Source organism: Olea europaea, unplaced genomic scaffold, assembly GCF_002742605.1.
Source record: "Olea europaea var. sylvestris unplaced genomic scaffold, O_europaea_v1 scaffold1829, whole genome shotgun sequence".
Taxonomy (NCBI): domain Eukaryota; kingdom Viridiplantae; phylum Streptophyta; class Magnoliopsida; order Lamiales; family Oleaceae; genus Olea; species Olea europaea.
In genome coordinates, this window is record NW_019236053.1 from 101,115 (window position 1) to 118,720 (window position 17,606).

General features: G+C 35.8%; 1 pseudogene; it reads right to left on the reverse strand.

The window, feature by feature from the left end:
• Positions 1-24: 24 nt before the first annotated feature.
• Positions 25-17,606, reverse strand: part of LOC111378523 — a 20,923-nt pseudogene continuing 3,341 nt past the window's right edge.

Here is a 17,606-nt window from a genome sequence, read left to right on the forward strand (position 1 = left end):
TATCGTCAAAGATAATTTCTTCAATCAATCTTCGTGGACAAGAAAAAAGTATTGAACAAAGTAGAACGATCAGAGGAAATCAATAGGGACGACAGAGCATAATTGCAACTGCCAATATAAGCCAGTAACCATTAGGATTTAGGACGTGTTGGAAAATATTTCTGATGGAGTATAAGAACACGTATAGTAACCAGGTAATTTATGGAGTATAAGAACACGTATTGGACAACCGAACCCAACGAATAGAATGCTTTCCACCACTATATCCAGTCATCAACACATAGATGCATATAGGTGAGGACAACCGACACTACAGCATATACAATGATACAATAAACAACAACAGAAGGACAATGAACAGGAAGCCGAAGACATAATGGAATCTTCCAAGCCAGATACTGGATAGGATGAAGAAAAGTTCAATAAAGACGGTCCCAAATGGTGTTGGAAATATTTGCATCACCGAGGAAAATGGAGAAAAACCAAAACCATAATATCGAGAAGATGAAATAGACAAGATGAAGATCAAAATGAATATGAAGGATCGAACGCGTAATCGCTGTCCTCAAACTGTATTTGCCCCCTCTTGGTTATAATTTGGTGCATAATGTTGGAAAAAATAATTAGTTGCAGTAGTGATCAGAACAATATAATGTAGAAATATAAAACTTATCGTCCGATCGAATCTCGTGACAGCAAGATGTCCTAAAATGAAATTGCCCGTCAATAATTGCTGCGACCTCCGTGGACAATCACTCCCAGGATACAACGATCGTAAACCACTTGTGCAGCAATCGCGAGTGGTTTTTCTAGAACTCTCAATTGTACTCCAGAGTAGATATAAAAACCCGAATATAAGAAATTCACAATATGAAAAGAGTGATTGATGCAAGATAATTTTTCTATTTTCTTTTTGTGTGTCTTTTCCCAAAACGAGATATGGGTTTATATAGGCAAGATGGTAGTAACAGTCTTCACCATGTTAATGCAGAATTTTAATAACTGAGTAGTGGGTGTTTTAATAGCAGTTAGTGGGTTGTTACAAAAACAAACAGTCATAAAATACTGGCTAATTTTACCCATTAAATAATAAAGAAAAAAATATTTATTTTAGTCAAGGAAGCCCAAAGCCCCAATCAAGACATTTTAATATCTGCGCGGGGAGTGATTCGAACCCCTGACGTCCCACACAAATATCACATTTTTCACCACTTTGACACTTTATCTAATTTGATTATTTCTTTCACATTTTATATTTATACCATAAATATATAACAATCCACCACATGAAAGAAATAAGATAAATGAAAATATTACTCTGGAGTACGGTAGAAATCATGCAGGCTTAGGTGTCTATCGACTTGAACCTTGGCTTTGTATATTCTATCGAGCTTACTAACTGTAGAGTGAATTATGTCTTGAACTCTACAATTATAGTTGCAAACTGAGACAATAGAACACACACATGATTTCTAGAACAGTCATTGAGTTCTCGCGGTTGTGTTCATTTCGGCCGTGAACTTTCCCAATTTCTTTGAGTGCTCTAAAGAATTCACCTCAATTCTCATAGGAAGCGGCCCCACTTCCACACTGAAATAAGTGCTACTATCAAGGGTGCACTGTATTTAAACACCCTACTGAATATCAGCTATAGTAAGCATTAAGAGTATTAGCTCATCCTCTAATCAATACAGTTGGTACTACGCATCATAGGGAGGGGTTTGGAATAAATCCAATGTAGTACCCCCACAGACCACTCCAATAACTTTGTTGTCCCATTGATCCTTGATCATGGGATCTCCAATTGCAAGGTTGAGTTTCCATTATAGGTGATCTAATACATAATAGGCTTTAGCCCCATCTCCCTCGATGTTTGTTGAATTAGCTCTCTAGCCAATCCTTTGGTTAATGCGTCAGCAATGTTATCACTTGACTTCACATAGTCAATAGCTATAATCACATCCTTAAGCAGCTGACGCACAGTATTGTGCCTCCTACGAATATGTCTAGACTTTCCATTGTAAGATGAATTTTGAGCTCTTGAGATAGCTGCTTGACTGTCACAATGTATTGAAATAGTTGGAAATGGTTTAGACCACAAAGGAACATCCATAAGAAAATTCCTTAACCATTCAGCCTCCTCACCTGCTTTATCTAAAGCTATGAACTCAGATTCCATAATAGATCTAGCAATGCATGTTTGCTTAGTGGATTTCCAGGAGACAGCTTCGCCTGCTAATGTAAATACATATCCACTTGTAAATTTACTTTCGTTGGTATCGGAAATCCAATTAGCATCACAATATCCCTCAAGTATAGCAGGGAATTTGGTATAATGTATTCCCCAGTCTAGAGTATATCTCAAATACCTCAAGACTCGAATAAGAGCATCCTAATGTTCATTGTTAGGATTACTAGTATACCTGCTAAGTCTACTGACAGCATATGCTATATCAGGTCTTGTACAGTTCATGAGATACATGAGACTGCCGATTACTTTAGCATACTCTAAAGCGGAAACACTAGGACCTGAATGTTTTCTCAAATGACGACTTGCATTATAAGGTGTTTTAGCAGGAATACAGTTGTATTGATTAAACTTCTTAAGCACTTTTTCTACATAATGTGATTGGGTCAAAATAATTCCTTCAGAATGTTTTACTATTTTGATTCCTAGAATAACATCAACAACACCCAAATCTTTCATTTCAAAGTGCTTGTTTAGAAACCGCTTAGTTTTATTAACTACATCTAAACTAGTTCCCATAATCAGCATATCATCAACATATAAGCAAATTATCACACCACAATTATTTTCAAATTTGCTATATATGCATTTATCTGCTTCATTTATCACATAACCACTTGATGTCAAAACTGTATCAAATTTTTCGTGCCATTGTTTAGGAGCTTGTTTAAGGCCATAAAGGGATTTTTTAAGTCTACATACTTTATCCTCAAGGCCTTCTACAACAAATCCTTTAGGCTGATCCATATAAATCTCCTCTTTTAAGTCTCCATTTAAAAATGCAGTTTTGACATCCATTTGATGTATAATAAGATCATACAGTGAGGCAATTGCAATTAACATCCTAATAGAGGTAATCCTAGTAACGGGTGAATAAGTATCAAAGAAGTCAACTCCTTCCTTTTGTTTATAACCTTTAGCTACAAGTCTTGCTTTATACTTATCAATTGAACCATCAGGTTTAAGTTTTTTCTTAAACAACCATCTGCACCCAATTGTCTTACATCCTTGAGGTAAGTCCACTAACTCCCAAGTATTATTAGACATAATTGAATCATATTCACTATTTACAGCTTCCTTCCAAAATATTGAATCTGGTGAAAACATAGCTTTACCAAAAGTACTAGGATCATCCTCTACTAAGTAGGTTATAAAGTCAGGACCGAAAGAAGTAGTGGTCCTAGGTCTTTTGCTTCTCCTAATTTCAGCTTCTTCTAATTCAGATGGCTCCTCTCTAACACTAGGAGGAATACTAAAAGAACTGCTTGATCCTTCAGACTATTCTTTAAACGGAAATCTATTTTCAAAAAATTCAGCATCTCTAGTTTCAAATATGTGTTCTTTTCAATCAAATTATTTTTAGAGCCAATGACTAAAAATCTGTAGGCATTACTATGAAAAGCATACCCTATAAAAATACAATCAACAGTTTTCGGACCAAGTTTAGTTCTCTTAGGTGCTGGAATAGAAGCTTTAGCTAAACACCCCCACACTTTAAAATATTTATATGAAGGTGTTCTGCCCTTCCACATTTCATAAGGAGACTTATTATTTTTCTTACTAGGAATTCTGCTAAGAATATAACATGCAGTAAGAAGTGCTTCCCCCCACATGTTAAAAGGTAATCCAGAAGAGCTTAGCATTGATATAACCATATCCTTAAGGGTTCGATTTTTCCTTTCAGCTACACCATTAGATTGTGGAGAATAAGGTGGAGTAGTCTCATGAATAATACCATTCTCAACACAAAATTTATCAAAATCTCCTGTATATTCTCCTCCCCTATCGGATCTTAAAACTTTAATAGTTTTGTCTAGCTGATTTTCTACTTCAGTTTTATGGGAAATAAATTTTGAATAGCTTTCATCCTTACTCTTAAGTAGATAAATATAACAATATCGAGAATAATCATCAATGAAAGTTAAGAAATATTTATTTTCACCACGAGTAACATATCATTTTAAGTCACATAAATCAGAATGGATCAAACTTAAGACCGAAGTAGTCCTATCAACACGAGGAAATGGTTTTCTAGAATATTTAGATTCAACACACGTTTCACATTTTGAATTTGGACAATTATCGATTTTGGGAATGTTTCCCAAAGTCATTAATTTTTTAATAGACGTTTTATTAACGTGTCCAAGTCTAGCATGCCACAAATCATAAGAATCCAACAAGTAAACGGAAGAGCTAGATGTTTTATTGTTAATCACAGAGACATTGAGTTTAAACAAACTCTCATCTGCATACCCTTTCCCAACAAAGGAACCACCCTTAGATAGTACAACTTGACCACTTTCAAATACAATCTTAAAACCCTTTTTTACTAAGATAGATCCAGATACTAGATTTTTCCTAATATCAGGTACATAAAGGACATCCTTCAAATTAAGGATATTTCCAGAAGTAAATCTAAGCGTCACAGTTCTTTTCCCTCTATTTTGGAGGAGGAAGCATTGCCCATAAACAAACATTCTCCATCACTAGCAGAAGTGAATGAAGAAAATGCACCTCTCGTGCAGCAAATATGCTTGGTAGCTCCAGAATCTACCCACCAGTCTGTCATGTTGCTTACTAGATTCACTTCTGTTACCATAGCAAAGAAATTCCCATCCTCTACCATATGTGCCTGATGCTTCACAGCTTTTCCTTTCCTATTTCTGCAATCCTTTGCAAAGTGACCTAGTTTACCACAAACAAAACAGTCACCAACAATTTTATTTTTAAATTGGGGTTTAGACCGATTGTTCTTTCCTACAAATTGTTTTCCATTATTTCTGCCTTTAAAATTCTGATCCCTTGTAAAATTTCCAATTGGTTTCTTAGTCCCAGAATTTCCTTCAATAAGATTAGCCTTGGTATCAAAGTCTGGCCTTTCCTTACGTTCTGCCATTCTATTGTCCTCCTCGATTCTAATCCTGATAATTAGATCCTCTAAGAACATTTCTTTTCTCTTATGCTTTAAACTATTTTTATACTCTTTCCAAGAAGGTGGCAATTTTTCAATTATAGCTGACACTTGAAAGCCCTCACAGATTTTATATCCTTCAACAATAATTTCGTGAATTATAATCTGCAATTCTTCAACCTGACTAACCACAGTTCTGACATCATTCATTTTAAAATCTAAAAAATTTCCCACAACAAATTTCTTGGTTCCAGCATCTTCTGTAGCATATTTCTTTTCTAATGAATTTCATGACTCTTTTGCAGATTTACACGAGTAGTAAAAATCATACAAATCTAAAGTCAAACAATTCAGAATATAATTTCTGCACATATAATCTTTATGTTCCCAATTAGCTAAATCCTCGGTTTCCTTATCAGTAGGATTATCAGCAATTGTAAAACCGGGTTTATCTGATTCAATAGCATCAACGACTTTAAGTGTTGTCAAATAAAATCGCAGTTTCATTTGCCATCTCTTAAAATTCTTTCAATCAAACAACTCAGGTTTTTCAGAATACTTAGGAACAAATATATCTACGGCAGACATGGCAACTAATTATAAAGAAAATTTCACTTCAGATTGTTGGAAAAAATAATTAGTTGCAATAGTGATCAAAACAATATAATGCAGAAATATAAAACTTATCGCCCGATCGAATCTCGTGACAGCAAGATGTCCTAAAGTGAAATTGCCCGTCAATAATTGTTGCGACCTTTGTGGACAATCACTCCCAGGATACAACGATCGTAAACCACTTGTACAGTAATCACGAGTGATTTTTCTAGAACTCTCAATTGTACTCCAGAGTAGATATAAAAACCCGAATATAAGAAATTCACAATATGAAAAGAGTGATTGATGCAAGATAATTTTTCTATTTTCTTTTTGTGTGTCTTTTCCCAAAACGAGATATGGATTTATATAGGTAAGATGGTAGTAACAGTCTTCACCATGTTAATGCAGAATTTTAATGACTGAGTGGTGGGTGTTTTAATGGCAGTTAGTGGGTTGTTACAAAAACAAACAGTCATAAAATACTGGCTAATTTTACCCATTAAATAATAAAGAAAAAAATATTTATTTTAGTCAAGGAAGCCCAAGGCCCCAATCAAGACATTTTAATATCTGCGCGAGGAGTGATTCGAACCCCTGACGTCCCACACAAATGTCACATTCCCACCACTTTGGCACTTTATCTAATTTGATTATTTCTTTCACATTTTATATTTATACCATAAATATATAACACATAAAGGGTCTCGCAGCAAATGATTTGTAGGATTCTAACAAGCCTTGTAAAGAATTGAACGCTTAAGCACATGCGTGATTCTCCAAAACTTGAAGAACACTAGGGGAGTTTGAATATGGAAGAAGAAAGGATTTCAACTTCCGTTTTTTGTGGAATGAGAGAATAATATTTCTCAAGTGTTTGTAATATGACTTTCCATATTTTCCATTGATCACCCATGGCCTATTTATAGGCCTTAACCAATGCCACGAATTGGTGCCAAAATCATGTTGAAAGGTTGCTAAAGACATCTCAAAAGCTACCATAATTCAAACTGAAAACGGTCACCAAAACCAACCATGCGACCGCATGGTTCAAGTGATCATGCCCTTGAGATTTTCGGCACCAAACCATGCGACCACATGGACTCTTTCCGTGCGGTCACATGGTCCAAAGAGAAGGCTTCCAATTTCTTTTTCCATGCCACACGCCGATTCTTATTAATGTTGAACAAATATATAACAATCCCCCACTTGTTCAACACTTAATAAGATCTCAAATTCAAATTATACGATACTCATGCATAAAGATTAGATATCTTTTGATTTGAATCTAACCATAGTGTAATTCAAACAAAGTAAAGTCGGAATCACAGGTAGCCGTATCTTTGAACCGGTTATTCCATGTGACAATACAGGTTCGAACACACACACGAGTACCATGCGTTCTCAAGTTCCTCAACTCACTTAGCGCTTTTACGGCCTTGCGCTCATTCTATTCAACAAACTTTTAAGAGAGAAACTTCAACTCTTACTTGAGGCGGCACCACCTCAAAGTTTCTTTAGGTGAAGCTCTTCCAATACCTTTGTTACTTTTTAGAGGTACTTGTGTTTTAACACTGAATTTCATTAAGAACTTTAATGCTCAACCCTCACTTCAGTAACAACCAGCATTATTTTACTTAGGATAGGGTTATTGCGGATTTTAATAATGCTGAAATCATCCCACATATCAAATGACTTGTTTGTTTCCCTTTGAACCCATGGAATACCCCTTTGAGTAAGCGATGGGTAGGGTTGCCGTCATTGGTGGACCTTTATAGTTTAGGAGTTTCAACCCCATCCTACTCGATTTAGATGCCACTAAAATTTTATTTAGTGGTCTAGTTAAAGGATCCACTAAATTCTCTTCAAAAATTGTTCCATCTTGATAATTTCCTTGTGATGTCACCTCTAAGACTTATTTGTTTTTACTTATCATTTTATGTGACTTAGTATCTTATCAAAATATAGCTAGCCAACGATCAATTCATTTGTTAGATACAACTTGTCACCACCAAGAAGCCACATGCTTCACTCACTTTATTTAAAGCCTTATTGAATTTTAAAACACCGTTGGATGATTTCCATTAATTCATTACACTAGTCAATCACTTCTATTTGTGGATTTTCATACTTGGGTATTCACTTATCATCATTGAATCATTACAATGATCTTCAATGAATATTCTTTAAATATTTCATTGGTTTTGCAAGCGGCACAATCGGCTTTTACCCATTTAATCTACTTTAGACTTAGTGTGTTTCATCCTTACAAGGCCTTCTCTACCTTTCTCCATCGTAGATGTATTTCTATGATTAAAGGTAAAGGATACGGTAATTTTTTAAACTAAGTTACCCCCCTAATTTCTCAAATAGGAACTCATATGCAATTTAATAATTTTGCATCCACAGTCTTTGAACTTCTCATATAAGTTCTCAATTATTAAAGTTAACCTCCACATTTTGGGTTTTACTTGAACTAGAGTTCCTTGATATGTCAACCCCCACATTTGGGATTGTAATTGAACATAGAGTTCATCAACATATTAACCCCCACATTTGGGATTTTACTTGAACTTAGAGTCATTAACTCTTTTGTAGTTCAATTTGCTTATCACTTCAATAATAACCATGAAAGTCTACATACTTTCAGATAGTTATCATTAATTCACAATGTACTTCAATTCACTATTTAATTTTGATGACACATTTGATCAAGGTCATAGACCTACCATGCTTTTCAAACATAAACCAACTCAATTTGGTTCCATGATTGAAGTCCAATTCCACAACGAATGAGACTAATCTCCAATCATTGGCAATTTACCACTTTCGTAATCTTCACAAGATAGCGTCATATCATCTCAATGACATGGTACATATTTGCCTTATTCACTTTTGGACAACATTTCAATAGAACATGAAATCAATCATCAAGTTTATCAAATAATTCTCATATTCCAATAGAAAAAGTAGTCATGAAATTTCTTGAGCTTTCAACAAATACTAGGCATCCTTCCACATTTATGCACATCCTTTAGACCCATTAAATATTAATAGATTGGTCTCAAAACACAAATATGGATGTACTTTACTTGCACCTTGAAGTTCATAAACCAACATAATGGCAAAAGCATCGTGCAACAAATGACGTCCTACGGAAACATGTGGGCTACCCAAGTGGGTTCGTGTATTATCCAAGCAAATGTGACAGCCTATATATTGGAATTAATCATCGAATAACAACCATGATCAAATAGATCTTTAGCCACCACAATTGATTTAAATTACATTATTTAAAATGTCATGCATAAAAGCCATTTCCAATTGTCAGAGCAAAGTGTGAATAATCAATTAATTAAAATTGATTTCCACAATATCCTTTATACATGAAGGTTATTTAGAGCATATTATAAATTTTGTCATACTAATATGCAAACACAATTTGTGCTCTACAAAATATTCCATGTCTTAGCAATTTCCAATAGAAACAATTCACGATTTGTCATACTTTATGCAAATATAATTGGCATAAAATCATCTCACTTAATACCATACTTTAAATGAGGCTATCAACATTAACTTAAGTTAATATGAGTTCAACAAGACATAAAATCAATCAAACAAATTTATCCTGTCATTTTCAATTTCTAGTAGAAGAAATGATCATAAAAGTGCACATACTTTCTTTCATATAATTCTAACACATTAGAATTTTCCCATATGCAATATTATGATTTTCATTTCAGTAATTATGCAATCAAAAACTTCAACCCTTTAACTATATGGGTGAATGCCAAAATTATGCATCCTCAAGTGAACACGTGCGAATTAATTTATTTCACATTAAAGGAACACACATTTTCCTTCATACACGTATATTTGTCAAAGTCAAATAAATAATTGCACGTACCAACTAGGCCATTTGGATCTACAGCATAATTTTCACATGCAAACTGACATATGCCTTCAAATAAAGCTATGCATATATTGAACATGCAACTTCCCATAAAGCTAGTGCATAATCAAATGGAACCTATTCATATTTGGACATAAATTTATTCGGCATATATTTCTTTCTTCAGGTGTAGAGATATGTGCATCTTTCAAACTTAATTTGCAGTAAATTAGCAAAGTAGATCATAAATCACATAATCAATTATCCTGCCATAAAATTGATCATAGAATATTTCATAATATTCAACACAATTTTCCACAAATAAGAGGCTTAATTAGCAAAGTTTTCACTTTGTACAGAATCACATAATTCATTCAACTTTTCATGTTGACACTAAGTCGGTCTTTACCATAGTCCTTTAATTAGCCTCTACCATTTCCATATATTTAATCATCACAGATTCATTTGTATAATAATTGACCAACTATTACGCAGCCATGCATTATGAACGGTCACCAATGGCCATAAACTGATGAAAGGAATAGGCAGATATGTTCACATTAACAAATCCACCGTTTCATGATTGAAACGTTCATCCACCGAAAAGCAGTTATAGCCAATCCAAATTTATATATATGTACTGCCAACAAGTTCACACCTTTCTAGAAATTGTGGAAATACATCATATAATTTATCACCGAACAGTCACCATTAATTTCATTAAATAAACTGCTTAAAACTTGATGCATTTTCTGTTATATAGCCAAACACATGCCAAACCATGAATGCAGTGGAAATAAAATATGAAAGGGTGTGAATTCCATTTAATTACAACAGTTTAATTTTTAATATGACACACCCTTTGGATTAAATGGTGATAGCAATTCAAACTGGCAATGAAACTGCCAAAGTTAACTGCAATTTCAACAAATGCAATAATTTCGACAAATATATAACATGCAGGCAGCATAATAAACAACAGAAAATTCCATCGGACTGAAATCCATATTCCGCCAAGCCTTATTTATTAAATGCTTTTCCATTAAACAGATTGAAGAGTCAAAATGACTTCATGCATTTGTTCAAGATTAAAACCACTTTCATGGTTTTGCCTAATTTTATGGAATAATTGCAGTCACATAATGATTCAAAGATTCATTTCCAAACCAACAATAGACATACCTTAAAGTGGTCTCATATTCCTCAACCAACGCCACCAGAAATTGATCACAGAGAAATAGTTCACTTTCCAAATTTGTCTTACCAAAGAAGCGTGACTCCAGTAGTGTCGCCAACTCCGAATTTAGCATATGGAGGATCTTCAAAATTCATATCTGCCTTCATATAAAATTCGTCTCATCAAATGTTTCAACCACGATCTGCATATCATCAACTTGAACTTTGCCAAAGTGATTCATTCTCCATAGCCAAAATATAGTTTGAGATTGTTGGAAATATTTGCATCACCTAGGAAAATGGAGAATAAACCAAAACCATAATATCAAGAAGATAAAATAGACAAGATGAAGATCAAAATGAATATGAAGGCTCGAACTCGTAATCGCTGTCCTCAAACTGTATTTGCCCCCTCTCGGATACAATTTGGTGCTTAAAGGGTCTCGTGGGAAGTAGTTTGTAGGATTATAACAAACCTTGTAAAGAATTGAACGGTTAAGCACATGCATGATTCTCCAAAACTTGAAGAACACTAGGGGAGTTTGAATATAGAAGAAGAAAGTATTTCAACTTTCATTTTTTGTGGAATAAGAGAATAATATTTCTCAAGTGTTTGTAATATGATTTTCCATTGATCACCCATGGCCTATTTATAGGCCTTAATCAATGCCACGAATTGGTGCCAAAATCATGTTGAAAGGTTTCTAAAAATATCTCAAAAGCTGCCATAATTCCAACTGAAAACGGCCACAACGGTCACCAAAACCAACCATGCGACCACATGGTTCAAGTGACCATGCCCGTGAGATTTTCAACACCAAACCATGCCACCGCATGGACTCTTTCCGTACGATCGCATGGTCCAAAGAGAAGGCTTCCAATTCCTTTTTCCATTCCACACGCCGGTTCTTATTAATGTTGAACAAATCTATAACAAATGGAAGAGTTCCAGCACCAAGAACTGTTGGCGTGAGCTGTCAATCAAGGATCTTGTGGAGAGATTACAGGGATTGTTTTTCTGATTTCCACTAATCATGCACCACAAGTGATTCTAGTCTAGAATTGTGCATAGCAATTAGTACCTTTCTAGAATAGACTTTTCTGTACATATTATTTAATCACCATCATGTATTCTGTGAAGTGTATAAATGAAATATGCTTTTGCATCATGGTATCAGAGCAGAGAATCTAGGACCTGTAGATTTCTTTGTGAAATAATAGAAAGAGGGAAAAGAAAGACCAGGAAAATTGAGAGCAACAGAAGAACGTACTCTCTTGATAAAGCACTCCCAAGGAGAGAAGTCAACCCTTGCAGACCTAACATCCAGAGTGCCATACATGTTAAACCATAAAAAGAGACCACCCCAATCAATTCATGAATCTATTACAGCACCTATTGGCATCAAGCTGGATGACAGCAATTATGGAATTTGGTCCCAAATGGTTGAGATATTTATCTCAGGCAAAGACAAGTTGGGATATATAAATGGGGATCTTCGACAATCCCGAGAGATGGATCCTAATTTCAGAAAATGGAGAACGAAAATGGTTGATTAATTCTATGGACCCAAAGTGATCAACAATTACATTAGATTTCCAACGACAAAAGCCATGTGGGATGCTATTGCTACGACATATTTTAACGGCGCCGATACATCACAAGTTTATGATCTCAAGAGAAAGGTGACAAGGCTCAAACAAGGCGGAGGATCTATCGAAACATGTTACAACAATCTTCAAGGTTTATGGAGAGCAATCGATTTTCGTCATCCAAATCCAATGAAATGTGATGCTGACATACAAAAGTAAATTCTATTTTACAGGAGGATAGAGTTTATCAATTCTTGGACAGACTAGATGATCTCCTTGACAAGATTCGAGGAGATGTACTTCAAATTTAGTAATTTCCTACAATAGAGCAGGCCTATGCACATGTTCATAGGGAAGATCTAAGGCAAACGGTAATGTTGGCAAAAGAAGATACCATACTTGGTACTGTTATATTCTCAAAAGGAGGATAGAAACCACAGCAGCAACCTTCATTTCAACTCTTGTCTAGTGGAAAATCGAACACAGCCACAAAGTTGAAGTCATAGGTAGAGGGTGGGGGATGCACATACTATGGGTGTAGAACCCCAAATAATTTTAAACACCTTAGTAACACTAAGACATGAATATTGGATGGCTAAAATATACTTTAGATTTTTAGTCTCATTTGAGACCCATTTGCGATATAGAAAATATTCGATTTGGAAAATGATATCAAAAGAAAAGTTGTAGCTCTTTGAGATAGCTTTCCAATACATTTTGAATTACCTCAATCGAATATCGGGAGAAGAAGTTATGATAGAAATACTAAAGGTTGTACAGTATCAATCGAAGTACGCGGAATATGAAAAGTCAAATTCCTACACGATTTTCTAGCACCTTCTTAAACCTATAACTCCCACATAAATGGCACCCGTATTAATGAGTATTAGGCCCTTCACTTGCCCTTAAGTTGTGAGATTTTCACCTATAAATAGGCCCCAATGCATACACATTTTTCACACCAAGACAAAAGCTTCTAAGTAAAAAAGAGAGAGTTTTCAAGTCTAGAAAAAAGAGAAAGGAGAGGGAGGAAAATTAGTTTTTTCTAGAAGTTTTGGTGCTATCAAGAAGTATTTTCCAAGCATCAATTCTCAACGGAGTGTTTTTTTTTTAAACATCAAAGGAGTGCATTTTTCAACAAGGTTCAAAGCATCAATCAAGGTAGGTAGAGGTGTAAAGTGTTAATTCGTGTTAAATTATAAGTTTCTAGCAAATGAAGATTTATGTTAATGTTTGTATATCTAATGGTACCTCCGGTACGGCATACACCTCCATGTCTAATGGTACCTCCGGGTACGGTATGTACTTCCGATCGAGGTGTCGTGTTAAGTCATGACTCTACGTGTTTGGGATTCTACCGGAAATCTTACTATGAAAAGGTTTCTAAAGTTACAGCTTTGAGATGTATAGCTTGATCACGAATGCACCAATGATATCTATTGAGTTTTTTAACTCACGGGTTTAACCCCTTCTCTACAGATTGATATGATTCTACCTTGGACCTGGATGATGGAAAAGATGGAGAGTGGTGCAACGAGCCCATGGAAAAACCCGGTGAACCAGTTATTTAGATTTATTTTTGTGAACGTTTTCAATATTATTTCTTTAAAGTATTTGAATAACGCTGAACACGAGAACAAGTTGTGTTTTCTTCAAATAAATTACGTTCCGTTATTTTTTTATTCAGTGTTTTATTTGAAGTATTCGAAAGGTTGTTGTTAAAATTATCATTGTAAAAATTAATCTTCTGCTAAAACATATTCTCTTATGACTAAACCACCGGTTAGTTAAGTAAAGTAAGTAGCGTTCCGGTCCATAAGGGGTCGGGACGTTACAGTGTGGTATCAGAACACGGTTTAGCCGGTTCTGTAGATCAAGTATTTTAAAAAAACCGGTTTAGCCAGTTCTGTAGACAAGTATTTTTTTTTTTAAAGGTTTAGCCGCTTCTGTAGATCTAGTATTTTTTTTTTTTAAATGAAAAAGTCTAAGATACTTCATGACATCTTGCATCCATCCATCAATCTCATCCTACGGCCCATGTATGTTCAAAGTTAATGTTTTCATGAAAAGACTATGTTATGATGCTTTATGATGCTATGGTACAACTTATGCTTATTTTCAAAGATATACTATGCCAGTTAAAAATGATTTGAAAGATGTGTTTTTCTTCAAAAGATACGCATTGGGCTAGAATTTATAGGTAGAATGTTATGTAACAGTAGCCATTTTTCCAAGAGTAAAAAAAAAGTGTATGATATGTAAAAATGCAACAGATATGGCTCGTAGAACGGCTAGGGCATATAGAGGAGCATTGAACCGTAGAATCACCATTCAGTCCTATGAGAATTACGTGACTGATCTGCTTCGTCCACTTGACGAACATATACATGATGTCTATGAGAGATGCATGACAGCGGTGAACGCTGGAATGGAGATAACGCATATTGAGGCTATAAATAACCTCATACACTCCCTTCCACCTCAATGGGGAGATATGGGAGTCACGGTTAGGGATGTAATGCTAGAGGAGCACCCAAATATATTTGAGTTTGAAGTGTATTGCCAATCACTCCTAGACCTATGGAGGGAAAACTTAGAACCTCAACCGGAGATAGTAGTTGAACTTGATGAAGAAGAAGAACCTGAAGAAGGGAATGATCTTGAGCCTGAGCCACAGGTTGAGATGGACATAGAATTCGGACCTGAGGCGGAAGACTCCTCTGGAGATGAGGCTCCACTAAAGAAGATTCGTAGAACTTATAGGGATTAGATTTAAATCCTTGTAACAACTTCCTTTATGTCAAGAAATAAAACTTTATCTTTTTTGTTAGAATTCGAAGTATGAAACTAATAAGAACCATACGTTTTGTCTAAAGGAAAATGGCCCGCGCAAACCAAACCAAATTGATAAGAGATCTCCTCTAAGCGGTCCAAGACCTTCGCAGGCAAAGCCCGAACCAAGCGCAACCCCTACCACTAGCTCCTAATGCTCCTCCAACCCATGCTTCAGTGGTCGAGCAATTTAGAAGACACAAGCCCCTACCTTCAATAGAGCAGCTGATCCACTTGCAGCCGAAGAGTGGCTTCGCAAGTTGGAGAGAATATTCCGATTAATAGGGTGCACGGACGCCCAGAAGGTCCAGTGTACTGAGTTTATGTTCTCCAGTGATGCAAGCCACTGGTGGGACTCGATGCCAAGGACGAGGACCCCAGAGCAACAAGCAAAATTGACTTGGGAGCGATTTAAAGAGAAAGTAATGGACAAGTACTTCCCACAGTCTTTGAGGGATCACAAAGAAAGTAAATTTCTCCAACTCAAGCAAAGGACTATGTCCCTAACTAAGTATGAAAGGAAGTTTGACCAACTTTCAAGGTATGCTCCAAATCTGGTGGATACGGAGAACCAAAAAATCAGGAGGTTTGAACAAGGGTTGAACCCAGATATAAGCATGATACTTATGTCCCATCGTTTCACCTCATACCGTGAAATACTGGAAAGAGCTCATGCTATCTGGTACCAGAAGACTAGCGCCGAGCAACATAGTCAACTGTTCAATCAACCAGACAATGGCAGTATGGGTAAAAGGAAATGGAATGGCCAGGACAAGGGAAAAGGAAAGGGCAAGTGGCAGAACAAGAAAGCTAATGGCGGAGTCAACGCCAACAAGAGTATTGTGCCAGTTATAGAGCCATGTCCTAAGTGTTTCTGAAAGTGGCACCGATGAAAGGTGTACTTAGGTTTGGCAAGAAAGGAGAGTTACGACCCCGCTATATCGGACCATTCGAGATACTTGATAGGGTTGAAAATTTAGCCTATCGGTTAGCTCTCCCACCTGGGTTATCGACAGTGCACAACGTGTTCCATGTATCAATGATCAAGAAATATGTGCATAATCCTAATCATGTAGTGAACTATCAGTCCGTGGAAGTACCAATTAGGATATTGGATTGAAAGGTGCATAAACTAAGGAAAAAGAAATTCAATTGGTCAAAATACAATGGAATAATCATGAAATAGAATAGGCCACTTGGGAAGGGGAAGAGGAAGCCAAAAACAAGTATCCAACACTATTTGCCCAATCAGATGGTAAATTTCGAGGACGAAATTTTAATTAAGGTGTGGGGGATGTAGAACCCCAAATAATTTTAAACACCTTAGTGGCACTAAGACATGAATATTGGATGGCTAAAGTATACTTTAGATTTTTAGTCTCATTTGAGACCCATTTACGACATAGAAAACATTCGATTTGGAAAATGATATCTAAAGAAAAGTTGTAGCTCTTTGAGATAGCTTTCCAACACACTTTGAATTACCTCAATCAGATATTAGGAGAAGACGTTATGATAGAAATACTAAAGGCTATACAGTATCAACCGAAGTACGCGGAATATGAAAAGTCAAATTCTTACACGATTTTCTAGCACCTTCTTAAACCTATAACTTCCACATAAATGGCACCCGTATTAATGAGTATTAGGCCCTTTATGGCAGAAGATGTAGAGCTCCTCTTTATTGGGATGAAGTAGGTAAACGAAGAGTTCTAGGACCCGAAATAATTGAAGAAACTAGTCGAGCGGTTGATAAAATAAGAGCTAGAATCAAGGCAGCCCAGGACCGACAAAAGAGTTATGCCGATAAAAGGAGGAAAGATTTGGCATTTAATGTTGGTGATAAAGTTTTCTTAAAGGTGGCACCGATAAAGGGAGTTCTCCGTTTTGGGAAGAAAGGAAAACTTCGGCCAAGATTCATAGGTCCTTTTGAAATTTTGCAGAAAGTTGGAAATGCAGTTTATCGAATCGCTCTACCACCAGATTTGTCAGTGGTTCATGATGTGTTCCACGTGTCAATACTTCGACAATATGTGTCAGATCCAAGTCATGTGGTTAGTTATCAACCATTGGATATCAAACCAAACATGACATATGAGGAAAAACCAGTATCAATATTGGATCGCAGAATTCAGCAATTAAGGATAAAAGAAATTCCGTTAGTAAGAGTTCAATGGAGAAATCATAATGTTGAAGAATCGACTTGGGAAAGAGAAGAAGAAATCAAGACCAAGTATCCAGAACTTTTCAACTAAATTCAAGGTAATTTCGAGGACAAAATTTTTTTTAAGGGGGGAGGGATGTAATACTCCGAAATTTTATGCTCGTTTAAATTTCTTTGGGATAGCGATTTAACTTTC